Here is a 14,501-nt window from a genome sequence, read left to right as displayed (position 1 = left end):
ACTAGAAACAAATGTTATGTGCCATGTATGAGCGCTCGAGCCCACGCGCGCTGTGATTGATACGGCATCGTTAATTCGCTCGCTCCAAAATAATTTCCATTCTTTCCGAAAACTGTTTTCTGAGCATGTTCTAAAAAGGTTTTACCTTTTGAAATACTTCAATATCCGTGACTGAGCCGCCCCCAAAAAAATCTGAAACTGTACTCGTCTGAAACGAAGCCGAGGTTTTAAAAACGTCCCAATTGCTAGAGGGCGCTTTTCTTAAAAATACATGTTTCCCATCCCCACATCCCATATCCCCATGCATTAACTGTACGTCCATGCGATTGGTCGGTCGGTGTCAGGTCAACTCGCCCCCTGGCCGACTGGCCCCTTTATAATACCGACTCCCCTCCTGACCGACTCCCCCCCCCCCCCCCCGGCCGACTCGCCCCCCGACCGACTTGGCCCCCGACCGACTCGCCCCCTGGAAAATTAAGCACCTTACACATAGAGACACACTCTTGGGGGAAAAAATGGTCCAGTTAACTTATTCCTTATGATGGGACTTGCGGTTTGGCCGAAGTCAATATATAGCCGTGAAGCCTGCCAGTAATGCTGATCCTGCAAAGTGCCAAAGTTACCAATGGCATCCCTACATTTTCTCGTGCAAATAGGACCCATTTTTGGACCCTAATTTTATGAATTCTGCTCTTAGATAAGAGCTGAAAAGCTAGGGAGATGATCCTCGGCTATAGGCGCATAATTCCACCGATTTTTAAACTAGACGGTCTCGTTTTTTCCAAAAAAAAATGTGGGGTGGGGACACTTTTTCAGTGCAAATTAACGACTCACGTAGAAACCTTTGAAACCCTAATCAAAATTATTGCGCCCGCTGTCGGTTTTATTGCGTCACTTCTGATATATCTTCGGTCTAGCCCCCCCCCCCCCCCGCCACCACATCGAAAAATAATAGTAATTAATACTGTTTAAAAATGTGCTCGTTTATTCAGAAATCCATGAAGCATATTCAAACTGATTGGATGTTTCCAAAGTGTCTTTCCCATTTGCAAAAGTTCTTTTTAAAAGCCCATGGGGGCATGCAAATAGTGATTTGGCCGGCGGATGCAAATTCGGGTCTTTTTTTGGACAATTTTAAAAGGTAGAACCTAGGAGCCTAGGAGATTTGTTTTATTTCCGTTTAAGAGTAAGCATTTCCCTTACAAAAACACCTAATTATTTTATATTCCCTGACGTGCCTTTATGTGCGCACCCCGCCCCCAATCACCCATAAATAAAAAAAAAACGTCATTTCAGCTGGGTTTTGTTACTTTTGTAGTAGCTTGTCCTCCGCCGCCAACAACTAAAACAAAAATAGGCAAAACACTGACAACCTTCCAATGATATCAAGTGTCTCACATCTTTCAAGTTTGATTTATTTTGTATAATTCCTTAGTCTTATTGACATACAAATATTTAAACCAATTCATACAAACAAATACAAAAGATTCCAAATGAGGGAAAAAAGTTGGGCAGAAGGCCAATAAATTTGAGAAATTAATAATCACTTTATAATATCATAGATGATTATTACATAAGCAACTACTACATGACTCTACACGGTAAAGCCAGGTTTTTGTATTTCGCCATTTTGTGAATAAGATTTTTAAAAGGGAAGATAAAACTTGGGAATGCCCCCCCCCAAAAAAAAAAACAAAAAAAAATTCCTAGATTATTTTGAAACAATTCAGGACTATATTTTGTCTAATTAGCTATGGTGAAAAAAATATTTGATGCGAGGCAAGTTCAACACTCGATATATATTGCGTTTATCCTTTTGTGAGGTTAGTTAATTATTATTAAGAAAAGAAAAAGACATGCAAAACCACCACGAAAAACAATTGTGCAAACGAAGTAAAAATATATCAAGTAAAAAATGTGCAATGACATAAATCACAAAAGGACAAACACAAATGTAATTTGAGTGTCACTCATACCTGTTGCAATGCATTTTGATGGATAGAAGTTCCTGAACAGTTTATTCTTTAAATTTTCCTAAAAATTAAACGTGTTTGTGTTTTCTAATGAATATACAATGGAAAGAAAGTCACGTTTTAGTTAAACCCACGTCTTGTTAAAGCCGTTAAATTTAAATAAAGTTTGTTACATTTCTTCAGTTTTTAAACAATAAATGAATCCTTTTTGAAATATTTCAAAACTCCTCTGACTTAAATTGGTTTTCTTAAAAATGCACTTGCAATATCAAATTAAATTTATAGAGCACAATTCTCCATTGTCAACTGAACAAAAAGCAATAGAAAGCCTTAGGTGAGACTTCGTTTATAATTTACCGGGAAGATCCTATTGAATGCATTAAAGGTAAGGAGTATGAAATTATTAACTTATTGATGCAATAATTTTGGATGACCCAGGACAGATCAAAGGAACATCCCTTCTCCCAGACATGTCACTGCTAAAAAGCCAGTGACAAATATTACCCTTACAATAATTTTTCAGCAAGTTTCCATTATTGTCCATTGTTAACTGTCTGTTGCAGTATCCGGTTTAAGATTATTTTAGAGGCATAAATAATTTAATGAAATCAAAATTACTTTTCATTTTATTTTAGTGTTGTTGCTTTAGTGTATAACATTAGTGACGTTGCATTATGCAGTCGATTTATCATTTCATATTGTGCAAGCTAGTTTTTTTTAAACTCAAGTTTCCGATGAGAGCATCCTTGTCAAGTAGAGCAGCTTCGTCATTGTCCAGTCTCGTCCAAGCTTGGTGGTCCTCATGTCCTAACCATGACAAAATAAGCAAGCAAATTAAAAAAAATACATATATTAGGAAATCAAGCACTGTGTATTTAGTAGGAGGGACAAACTACAATCAGAGGAATAACAAATTATAATCCTCATACCCTGGTCTTTTTTCGTTTTCAAAGTAAACTCACCTCAAGTATCAGAAATGGCCAGGCCAGCAAGCGGTGTCAGTCCATCGTCGGTCCTCCCAGCATACGATGGCTTGAGGCACGCTCATCCTCATCTCAGTAAGACAATTCCCTCATCAGTCAGTGGTCCTCATTTCTGTACAGGGTTTCAAATGACGAAAAAAAAAATATCTGAAATATTATTAAGAAATATGTGCAAGGAGAAAGAAAACTTCGATTTTTACCCCACAAAGCAACACAACGCTATACCAGCACTCGTTATGGAAGGACACAGAAAAGTGCCAATCACCAATTTTGAGTTCTGTGACTAAGAGGAAGCCTACATGTAAACTTACTTCAAGAATCAGTATTAAATTGGAAGCCAAGCAAGTAGGTCATCCGTTCATATGTCGGTCCTCCTCCCTGCTTCCGGTTCCTCGAGTTTCTGTGTGATGAGGCTGTTGGAGCCTTGGAGGGTTCATTTTCGTCCAGACAAAGCAGCCTAGCTCATCCATGCAGTCTCAACTTTTAGATCATCAATTTCTTTGATGAAAGCTGCAACTCTTTCCTAAGTGGACAGGGGTACGAAAACACTGGGCCTAGCCCATTTGTTACTGAAGTGAAACATTGCAAATGTAGCCAATAATTATGTCTAAGCCTACCTATAACCAGGTCATGGGTAGGACCCAATGGAAACCAAACGATTCTACCCATGTTTCCATTATTTCCTTTGTCATAATGTGCCGACGCTGATAATGGCAGGTTGCTTTGGAAACTGCATATAACTCGCACACTATAAACAACCATTAAAAGAAATTCACGTGACATTAAGATGACAAAATGCCATCTTAATCCTTGCCGATCCCTTCCAAATCGGACTTACATTGAACATAGTACTATACGAAGGGAGGGTTACACGTAGGCTAATATCAACAAGGAAATAGTAGTTTTCTATGTTACTCTAAACCTGTCGCATATCTTGAAATGCTTTCTTTTGAAATTTACGTTAACTAATTCAACGCTTTTTTTCCGTTATGGTTTTCGTGTTCTCCCCTTCAATAAAACAGCACTGTCGACCTTATACGTTATCAAAGGTCAAAGTAAGAGAACCAAATGAGTAACTCAAAGGAGAAATAATATACTTGGTGAATTAACATATATCCCTGCCGATCTTTCCAAATCGGACTCACATAAATGATGTAGATTAAGTTTAAACCTTTACAAAAACACGAAGAAATGTCGCATGCGATCTAAATATGTCGCATGTCTTATACAGCCATTTTCCCTATCGCTTTGTTTATTACACTTAAGTTGTACCCTTTCACAATGCATAACCTGGCTATTTCTGGCCTTTTTGAAGGCAAACTTCTTGCCAATGTCACAAATTGCAGTTATTTTCACTGACGAATAATACTTAAAAGATGTGGTGTAGGCCTAGAACTTGGGGAATGCCTTTAACATGCTGCTTTAATTGAAATTCAGTCATTTTCTTAACATCGATATAAAAGAGTTTTTCCTTAATTTCCGTCATTTTTTAAAACTTTTTTTTTGCCGTCATTTTCCCCACCGTTTACCAAAATTCGCTTTCCGACTTTTTTAAGCAGTGTAGTACCGTACCGGAAGTGGCTGCCGATTATAATTTGAAATTTGTTGTTTAACATTATTTCGGTCATTTTCCTTAGCAAATTTGTGCATGGCATAGAGCCTAGAAGTTTAGAAAATTACCGATTTTCAAATATTTATTTCTTTCGAAGCCGCTGTTAATCGTTTTACCGTAATTTTCGTTTCTTTAATTTCGTTCTTCCGCAATCCAATCTTTTTTACTTTGTAGGTAAGAAAAATAACACTGATATCAAGTATTATTCCTCTCACTAACGCTGTGATTTTTTAGCCGTGTAAACTATGTTTCGTCACTTCACTTATATGCCGCTTTGATTTTCGGTGTAATTTTCGTAATTTTCCTGTAGCTACCTGTAGAAACAGAGTGCCGTGCTTCGAGAAGAAACTCCACGTACTAAGTGATTTTCGTTGTAATTTAATTTGGACCGATTTTATTTTTGTTTCCACGTTTTGTCACACGCGTTTAGTCAAATATTTCCTGTAGGTATCGCAGTAAAGGTAAAAACAACACTGATTTCAGTTATTTTCAGCGTAAGTTTCATCATTTTCTCAGCCACTTGTTGGAAGCGGAGAAGCTTTCTGTAAGAAGAAAATCCGCTCACGATTTGATTTTCACTGCAATGTATTTTACACACATTTGAATTTTTTTCTTCAATTTTCGTCATATTCGCAAATATTTCAGGTATAGGTATCTCAGTAAAGTTAACAAGTAACAGTGATTTAAGCTATTATTTCTTCCAATTATAGCGGTAACTTTGGCGTAAGAATTCGTATTTTCGTCGTTTTTATGTTTTATAATATTGCAAAATAATATGCAGTCTGATTTTTGATCCAATATTCCGCAAATTGGAAAGTGTCTGATGAGGGCATCCTTGTCCAGATAGAGCAGCTTCGTAATAGAGCAGCTTCGTAATTTTCCAGTTTCATCCAAGCTTGGCGGTCCTCATCTTCTAAAACATGACAAAAAGAGTAAACTAGCAACGTTTAGAATTAATATTTAAAGAGGAAATCAAGCATCGTAAGAGGTGACATAGTATTAAAGGAATAACAAATTTAAGTGTAGGCCTACATTATGCCTGGTATCTTTTTAAGTAAACATACCTCATGAATCGGTAATGGCCAACCAAGCAGGCAGAGTCAGTCAACCGTCGGTCCTCCCAGCTTATGGCAGCTTGAGGCAGGCTCATCCAACATAGGGCAATTCCCTCACCGGTCAGTGGTCCTCATGTCTGTAAAAAGATTCAAATGACGAAAGAAAGTATCCGAATTATTATTAAGAAATATCTGAAAGGTAGAGCAAGAAGGGGGGGGGGGGGAGAAATGTTCGAATTAACCCCACAAAGCAGTGCCCCACTACCAGCACTCTTTATTTGTGGGAGAACATAGAAGAGCGCCAGATCACCCATTTTGATTACTTGTTTCTGCTCATTCTTTAGGTACATGTAACTAAAAACTAACCTCAAGAATTACTAATGGGAAGCCCAGCAAGCAGGTCATCCGTTCATCTGCCGGCCCTCCTCCCTGCTTCCGGTTCCTCGGGTTTCTGTTTGATGAGGCTGTCGGAGCCCTGACGATGTCTTGAGGCAGGCTCATCCTCATCTCAGTAGAGCAATTCCCTCATCACTCAGTGGTCCTCACTTTGCTGAAAGGATTCAAATAACGAAAGGAAACATTTGAATTATTGAGCTGAATTCGTGCCAGGGCTCGAAAGGGGAAAGAAAACATTGAATTAACCCCACAAAGCAAAGCCCTGCTATATGTCCAGAACTCGTTTGTGGACGAACATAATAACAGAGTCAGATCGCCCATTTAAATTAGTTTTGTGACTTGATTGTTCCTGTTCAGAGGAGGCCTACATGTAAACTAACCTAATAATCAGGAATGGGTAGCCCAGCAAGCAGGTCATCCGTTCATCTGTCGGTCCTCCTCCCTGCTTCCGGTTCCTCGGGCTTCTGTTTGATGAGGCTGTCGGAGCCCTGACGATGTCTTGAGGCAGGCTCATCCTCATCTCAGTAGAGCGATTCCCTCATCAGTCAGTGGTCCTCACTTTGCTGAAAGGATTCAAAAACGAAAGGAAACATTTTAATTATTGAGCTGTATTCGTGCCAGAACTCGAAAGGGGAAAGAAAACATTGAATAACCCGACAAAGCAAAGCCCCTCTACCAGAACTCGTTGTTTGTGGACGAACATAGAAGAGCGCCAGATCGCCCATTTTGATTAGTTCTTGATTGTTTCTGTTTAAGTAGGCTACATGTACACAAACCTGATAGCCAGTAATGGGAAGTCCAGCAAGCAGGTCATCCGTTCATCTGTCGGTCCTCCTCCCTGCTTCCGGTTCCTCGAGTTTAATGCTGATGGAGCACTGACGATGTCTTGAGGCAGGCACATCAATCTCAGTAAAGCAAGTCCCTCATCAGCCAGTGGTCCTCATTTTTCTGAAAGGATACGAAAGAAAAGATTTGAATTATTGAGCTGTATTCGTGCCAGGGCTAGAAATGGGAAAGAAAACATTGAATTAACCCCACAAAGCAAAGCCCGCTACCAAGAACTCGTTCTTTGTGGAAGAACATTATAACAGAGTCAGATCGCCCATTTTGATGAGTTCTGTGACTTGATTGATCCTGCGAAGAGGAGGCCAACATGTAAACTAACCTCAAGAATCAGCAATGGGTAGCCCAGCAAGCAAGTCATCCGTTCATCTGTCGGTCCTCCTCCCTGCTTCCGGTTCCTCGAGTTTCTGTGTGATGAGGCTGTTGGAGCCTTGGAGGGTTCATTTTCGTTCAGACAAAGCAGCCTAGCTCATCCATGCAGTCTCAACTTTGAGATCATCAGTTTCTTTGATGAAAGCTGCAACTCTTTCCTAAGTGAACAGGGTTACAAAAACACTGGGCCTAGCCCATTTGTTACTGAAGTGAAACATTCCAAAGCATTATGTCTAAGCCTACCTGGAATAAGGCCACTTGTGACAAAATAGAAACTGAACGATTCTACCCATGTTTCCACTATTTACTTTTAAAAACACACATGATCTTTTTTGTCATAATGCACACGAAATGCCGACGCCGATAATGGCAGGTTGCCAATACGTTGTACCCTTTCACAATGTACTTTATTTGTTGGGGGGGGGGGGGGGAATTAGGTCTTTTTGAAGGCACTTCTCGACAATGCCAACCATTTTGATGTGTTTGAAATGCCGCTGTATATAACTGAAATTCAGTCATTTTCGAAACAGATATTTTATTCATTATGGTGTTTTTTATTCTCGTAATTTCGTCAATTTCATTTTCTTTTGCTGTCGTCATTTTCCCACCGTTTGCTAAAATTCGCTTTCCGACTTTTTGAGGCAATGTAGAACAGGTATTTCATACTTGTTTTAAATCTTAATTTCGGGTTTTTTTTCTGTGGCCAAATTTGCACGTACATGTTCATGTATTTACTTCTCTCGTTTCGGATGATTAATTTTTATGCCGTTATTTTCGTCATTTTGATTTGTTATTTCCATTTATGGAACCCATTTTGTTTACTTTGTGGCAAGAAAAATAATACTGATTTCGGGTATTTTTACTCTTACTAACGCTATTATGTTTTCCTCGCGTTATTTTCATCATTTTCCTAGCGTGTAGGCCTACACGTAGAAAGCGGAGTGATTTTTTTTTTTTTAGGAAAAAAAAATCGCTTACGATGTGATTTCGCTACAATTTATTTTGGACCGATTTGAATTTTGTTTTCAGTTTTCGTCATACGCGTAGTCAAGTAAATATCCGGGTAGGTATTTCAGTAAAGGTAAAAAATAACACCGATTTCAGGTATTATTTATTCCAATACTGCCTAACATTTTAAAGTTGATTTCGTATTTTCGTCAATTTGAGGCTTGCCGCTTTAAAACCGTAACTTTTTTTGCCCGCCGTATTGGAGTTGAGAAAAAAAAATAACACTGATTTCAAGTATTATTCCTTTCAACATCTGCTTCGATTTTGCTTAACGATTTGACATTTTCGTAGCCGCAACGATTAATTTGATTTAAATATTTAATTTTGTCTATTGTCAGAGACAACAGACGGATACAATTAAAAAAAAAAACACCACACAGAGAGCAATGCACACAAAGGCAAAAAAATCAAACATGCAACATTTACAATGAAACAAAATACAATCTACTTTTGAGTTTTTTCCCCCAAAAGTCATTCTTTCTGTAAGCATTTTTTTACTCACAGATAAGTTTATCTTTAAATACTTAATAATGAACCGAGCTTAAAAGCTCTTCACAAAATAAAAATGTCTTTTCAATAAATTTATGCAAAGTATAATTAACCAAATTTATGACTTTTGATTTTTCTACGATCATTAAAATATTGTCAACTGTCATGTGCCCTCACTGCTCACAGACTAGCGAAGTATAGATAATGCGGCGCTTTTTCAGACGCTGTTAATCCCAGATGTTTTTACCTTTTAGTGTTACTATACGAGCGTATATGTCACCTTAACAGAGAGCTCATTTAGGAATTAGTGTTATTTATTAACCAACAGTTTTCTCTGTATGGCTATTTAAATAGTAACGTCCTTCCGTGTTTTTGTTAAATGGTTTAAGTTTTGATGTTCAAGTTCTTCTGAAGGAAGGGGCCTCTTGGAAATCGGCGCTAATATGCACCGAAGAGGGTATCCCTTACAAGTGACACTGCACCAGGCATGGTCACTGTCATTAGCCGATGGCCTAGATTTTATGAATCTTGTTTGTTCTTAAACATTTTATACAATTATAAAGAAATCATATCGTCGTTGGTGGACAACGCACCAGGCATTGCCACTTTCTGTAGTTGTTTTACTAACTTTGTTTAATTATTAAATCTTAAAATTAATGTGGCCTGACGTTGCGAACTTAGCAAGTTCTTCTTCAGAGGCTAAAACAGAAATGACAGAGGTACATACATTAACATGGGGGTGCACACAAACATGCAGGGCTGAAAGAAGAAACACAAAAGGAGGATTAGGTGTGAAAGGTGCGGAAAGATGCAGGGGAGGGTGGATGAGAGAACAAAGAAACAAAGGGAGAGGGCAAACCACAAGGGGTCTTGTGTAAACAGGGGAGGGACCAGAAAGGGGAAGGATCAAAGGTCACAGGGAGTGGGAGCGGACAAAAGAGTGTGAGAGTGAAGGGATGATGCGGGGGGGGGGGGGACAGTATGGAGGTGGAAAGGGATGAAAGATGGGGGAAGATGAGTAAACACAAACAAGGAAGACCAGGTGGATTATCCGTAACAGAAGACAATGGAGGAAGAGAAGGATTAGTCATTTCCAAGTTGGATGTTGAGACCATGTGGTTGAATAGTACGAAGACGATTCATCCACACTTTCTCTCTGCTGAGGCGAACTGAGTCCTTGCGATGGCCAAGAGATTCAATGCCCTGCAAAATCATATCAGAAATGGAGTGGTTAGGCAGGTTGAAGTGATGACCAACAGGGGTGTCTAGTTTCTTGGTGTTGACCGTTGACCGGTGGGCATAGAAACGCTTCTTGAGCGTATTCTTAGTCTCACCTACATACTGCACACCACAGACCCTGCAAGAAATGAGATATATGACATTAGAGGTGTTACAAGTGATGTTACCAATGGTTCTGTGGGTAGTGACAGAAGAGTAGCCAGAAAAGGAGTCAGACTCCTGGATATGAATCTGGCAGACAACACATCTGGAACTGCACTTGAAAGTACCATGCTGGGTGGGAGGGGATGCATCTAAGGAAGGGACTTCAGCTCGAACAATCAAGTCCCGTAGATTTCGAAGACGCCTGTAAGCCAATGTGGGGCCGTTGGGGATGGCGCGGGCAAGGCGATCTGAAGTATGGAGGATATGATGATTGTCATTAGTGATTTTGCGAAGGGGAGGGAGATTGGGGTGAAACGTGGTAACCAAGGGAATCATGGGTTTGGCCATGGCATCAGGGGCCTTTCCCGTGAGAGCTAGATTTCTGGGGATAGCTTTAGCTCTGGCAATGGCACGATGAACTTGGCGAGAGCTGTGACCCCTGGCCACCAAGTTGTTCCTCAGTATCTGTGTATGGCGGGAGAAATCGGAATCATTAGAACAAATTCTTCTGAGTCTGAGTGCCTGGCTAAACGCTATGCCAGTTTTGCAGTGCCTGGGGTGACAGCTGGAGGAGTGGAGGTACTGGTGGGTGTCTGTGGGTTTGGAATACAGGTCAGTGGTTAGTGAGTTGCCTTGCTTGCGGACGGTGACATCCAGAAAGTGGGTTTGGTGAGCCGAGAACTCCGATGTGAATTTGATGGTTCTGTGGAAGGAATTGATGTGGTTAGTGAAGGTCAAGAGACTGTCCTCATCACTGGTCCAGATGAAAAAAACATCATCAATATATCTCCACCAGATCCAAGGGCGACATGGGGCCGAGGCAAGAATGCGTTCTTCGAGGTCGCCCATGAAGAGGCAAGCCATCGACGGGGCCATGCGAGTGCCCATTGCAGTGCCGTGTACCTGTAGATAGTGTTCACCAAGGAAGGAAAATTGTTCTTCGTTAGTATAAGTCTCATGAGGGTGCCAACATCACTGATGGGAGGAGTCATTGTTTAATTATTGTTTTGAGTTGGGCAAAGTACCAGCCAATGTCCGTATAGAGGGCAGCATTCCAGTTGATGATCGATAAAACATCACAAAATGACTCTCGATCAATTACAAAATCGACTTTAAATTTGCGAGTGAAGTTTCTTAATAGCGAAAATAAAATAAAATACACCAGTACTTTCAAGTTTAGGGGGACAGTGTTGTTCATAAGACAGATTTTCGTTTGCATTAAGTTAGTGTTATTTGTATCCTTTTTTTTTATTATAGAAAACTACTAAAACTCCCCATCGCACTGCCTGCAGGCTCAATGTGCGCATGCTCGCAGCGGGCTATGCTTGTTCCTTAATTTTCCTTTGCTTCATTTTCCCTAACACTGTTCATTGCACTTTGCTAAACAGTTCCCTAGATTTTATCACTTCGAAGTACGGTACACGAATTCGCGCGATTACGCAGGTACGCGGATACGCGGATATGCGGATACGTGGGTACGAAGACCAAGAGGAGATGAACATTGTTCTTATTTAGGGCCTACTTATATACATATGACAATCACAAAGTACGTACGTGATACATTTAATTTATCACATACGTACGTGATAATACAATATTACGTAGTAACGCAATATTAGTATTATTATTGCGTACATACCTGATAAATAAATACGTATTACGTACGTACATGTATTGCATATGTAAGTGATAATACGTTTTTCCTTAAACGAGTATACGTTGTGTATACGTACTTAATAATTATCATGTGGGCCCTACGTACGTAATAATTATCACGTGGGCCCTACGTGATAATATTACCTACGTACGTGATAATATTTAAGTACGTGCGTGAGTTACGTACGTACGTGACAATAACACATACGTAATAGTATTATGAAAAAAAAAAAACTCCCATGTCCCTTCACGGTCTTCGTACCAAACCGTCTCCGGTCTAGCCACAAAAAAAAACCACGAGTTTGCCGAACATTACGTAAGAATATGCCTTATTGTCGAACGGAAAAGCGATAGAACGCGGTGCGGAGGTTTCTAAACGCGTATAAGAATATTTCGCCGAATTTAAATGCCTATAACATTATCCTAACACTCCTAAAGATCAAGCAGCTGCTTTGCTTTGCGGATGCTGCATAATGCACGCCTGCAGCGTCTGCACTCCTCCCAACTTGACCTACAAAAAACTAATTAATAATATTGTTTGCATCACTTGCACCAATGTTTTGCCTAGAATGTTGATTAGGTTTTATATTGTTTCAATTTATTTGTTAGTTTCTGAGACTGAGGTGGAGAACATCTTTTAACCTTCTCCAGAAAGGGAGTTACATAAGACCTGCAAGTCAATGTGACAATGAAGGAGACACTGTCACAGGTTTATCATTGAAAATACTGGTGTAAATTAGCGAGTTTAATTATTCAGGGACAAAAATTTGAAAAAAAAAAATACGTATCAAATTCCTATGCAAATTAACTCACGTGCGAACACAATGTCACTGCACGTGTCTGACGAATTCTTTCGAAATTGTATTTTTTCCCCACGTGCGAACACAAAGTCACTGACGAATTTCTATGCAAACTTGTTATACTCAACGTGCGAACGCAATGTCACTGCACGTATTTTATAAATTCCTATATGCAAATTAACACACGTGCGAACACAATGTCACTGCATGTGACAAACTCCTATTCGCATTGCATTATTATTGAATATAATAATAATGTTCGTTCAACCTTAATTCTGCTGTAATTTATCTTCCATAAATCTTCTAAACACGTTATTTGCATAATGTGCATTCAGCACAAGCCTGGGTTAGAAATGAGAATCGGATAGAATGCTAATGACGTACTCCCGATGGGCGATTACATTTTGGTCACGAGACTTACTTAGAGGGGTGGCACAGTTTCATACTGATCAACTTGAGTTGAAAACAATTGCCTGTTTCAATAAATTTGTGAAGGACGAAAACAAAATGTACTGCACCCACTTTTGGGGGTTGAATTTTTGGACTAGCTGACCGGTTACAGTCGCATCACCGGGGCACTTGCTCAATAAAAGGCATCTTCCGTTGGTGTATTAGCGTATCCTGGGTTTTTTTTTTTTTTTGGGGGGGGGGGGGGGCACATCAGTGCTGAACTTGATTTCGACATGTTTATTTCACCGGACACTTGGCCTCCGTAAAATCAAATGGGGGGGGGGGGGGGCTGGTACCAGTTTACAAAAATTGGAGCGCTCTTCGAAACCGGCCATTTTATTCTGGTTCTGTATCTGTGCATGCATAATCTCATCACAAGGATATCTTGGAAAAAAAATAATGACAGTGCGGGAACACATTGCCCGATCGTAGCATGAAACCCAATGGAGCCAAATTATTCAAACGCCACTTTTGAAGGATTTCCGGTACAAATGCAAGAAACTATTGATCTTTTATGAAGAATTTGGGTTGGAAACACATTAGCACAGCTGTACCGATATTCGTGGAAAGAGTGCCCGGGGCCTATCGCGCGTAGCAGCCGGTCTATTTCGCGGTCCTTTCATGGTGACTGCGGGCGCGCGGCATGTACCGCGTTCACCGTTTGTAAATCTCAACTTTAGGTCCTCAGTTTCATTAAAAAGTATTTTAGGAATTAAGGATGTATATTGTGAAAATAAAAAAAATAGTTATTTGTTTGGTGTTCTTAAAATGTTATAGGAGGAGCTGAGGCTCAACTTTGAGAATCAAAACCGAAACTCAGATAACGAAGATTATTTGAACGTGATTTACCCTCTTCTCTTGCGGAAAGGGATTGTTTTATTTTCATGATGTGTGACCTTTTTATTATTGGTTATTATTACCATTTATTATCATAATTATTGTTATTGTAAATCATTTCAAATGGCGTTTCAAAAATTTGGCTCCATTGAGATTCACGACACGACCAGGCATGCAATGTGTTCCAGGGGGCGAGTCGGCCAGGGGGCCGAGTCGGCGGGGGGGGGGGGGGGGGGGAGTCGGCCAGGGGGCGAGTTGACCTTCAATCGGTCGGTCATGCTGTGGTATATTATTTAGCAATGAAATAGGCCTTCGTGATCATCGCATTTTGTAACACGGCAACATTTGGGAATGCCAAGGTTTTTCTCTAATGTATGCATTCGGGTAGGTATTCATCCAAACCAGACATAACTAGGGCATTGTAACCGGGGAGAGTGGGATATATTAGTTTTAAAATCCTGCCGACTACGCCAAGTGTAACCGGGGAGAAATTGCTGACATTCCGGGCATTTCGGTTAATTTTCTTGTAAGGCTAGCTGCGAAATAACTTGGCTTTCGATCCAAGACCTTGTTGCGTTCAGACCATCAATTTTTGCGAGCTCTTACACTCTCCACTTTTATCTACAAATTTTGAGTGAGGCTCC

The 14,501-nt window shown here is 40.0% G+C and overlaps 3 long non-coding RNA genes across 3 annotated transcripts; 1 reads left to right on the top strand and 2 right to left on the bottom strand.

Annotated features, from left to right (window-relative positions):
* Positions 1-2,187: 2,187 nt before the first annotated feature.
* Positions 2,188-6,049, bottom strand: LOC119736008. Its single transcript, XR_005272253.1, has 5 exons — positions 5,990-6,049; positions 5,633-5,760; positions 3,268-5,481; positions 2,936-3,068; positions 2,188-2,780 (listed from the first exon to the last, which is right to left on the bottom strand). It is a non-coding gene; the product is annotated as an uncharacterized LOC119736008 (long non-coding RNA).
* A 494-nt stretch (positions 6,050-6,543) lies between these two features.
* Positions 6,544-8,028, bottom strand: LOC119736009. Its single transcript, XR_005272254.1, has 3 exons — positions 7,185-8,028; positions 6,796-6,967; positions 6,544-6,582 (listed from the first exon to the last, which is right to left on the bottom strand). It is a non-coding gene; the product is annotated as an uncharacterized LOC119736009 (long non-coding RNA).
* A 26-nt stretch (positions 8,029-8,054) lies between these two features.
* LOC119736007 lies at positions 8,055-8,557 on the top strand. Its single transcript, XR_005272252.1, has 2 exons — positions 8,055-8,301; positions 8,339-8,557. It is a non-coding gene; the product is annotated as an uncharacterized LOC119736007 (long non-coding RNA).
* The last annotated feature ends 5,944 nt before the right edge of the window (positions 8,558-14,501 follow it).

Source organism: Patiria miniata, unplaced genomic scaffold (genome assembly GCF_015706575.1).
Source record: "Patiria miniata isolate m_02_andy unplaced genomic scaffold, ASM1570657v1 HiC_scaffold_29, whole genome shotgun sequence".
Lineage (NCBI taxonomy): Eukaryota > Metazoa > Echinodermata > Asteroidea > Valvatida > Asterinidae > Patiria > Patiria miniata.
Note: the sequence above shows the minus strand (reverse complement) of the source record. Positions and strands in the feature narration are given on the sequence as shown.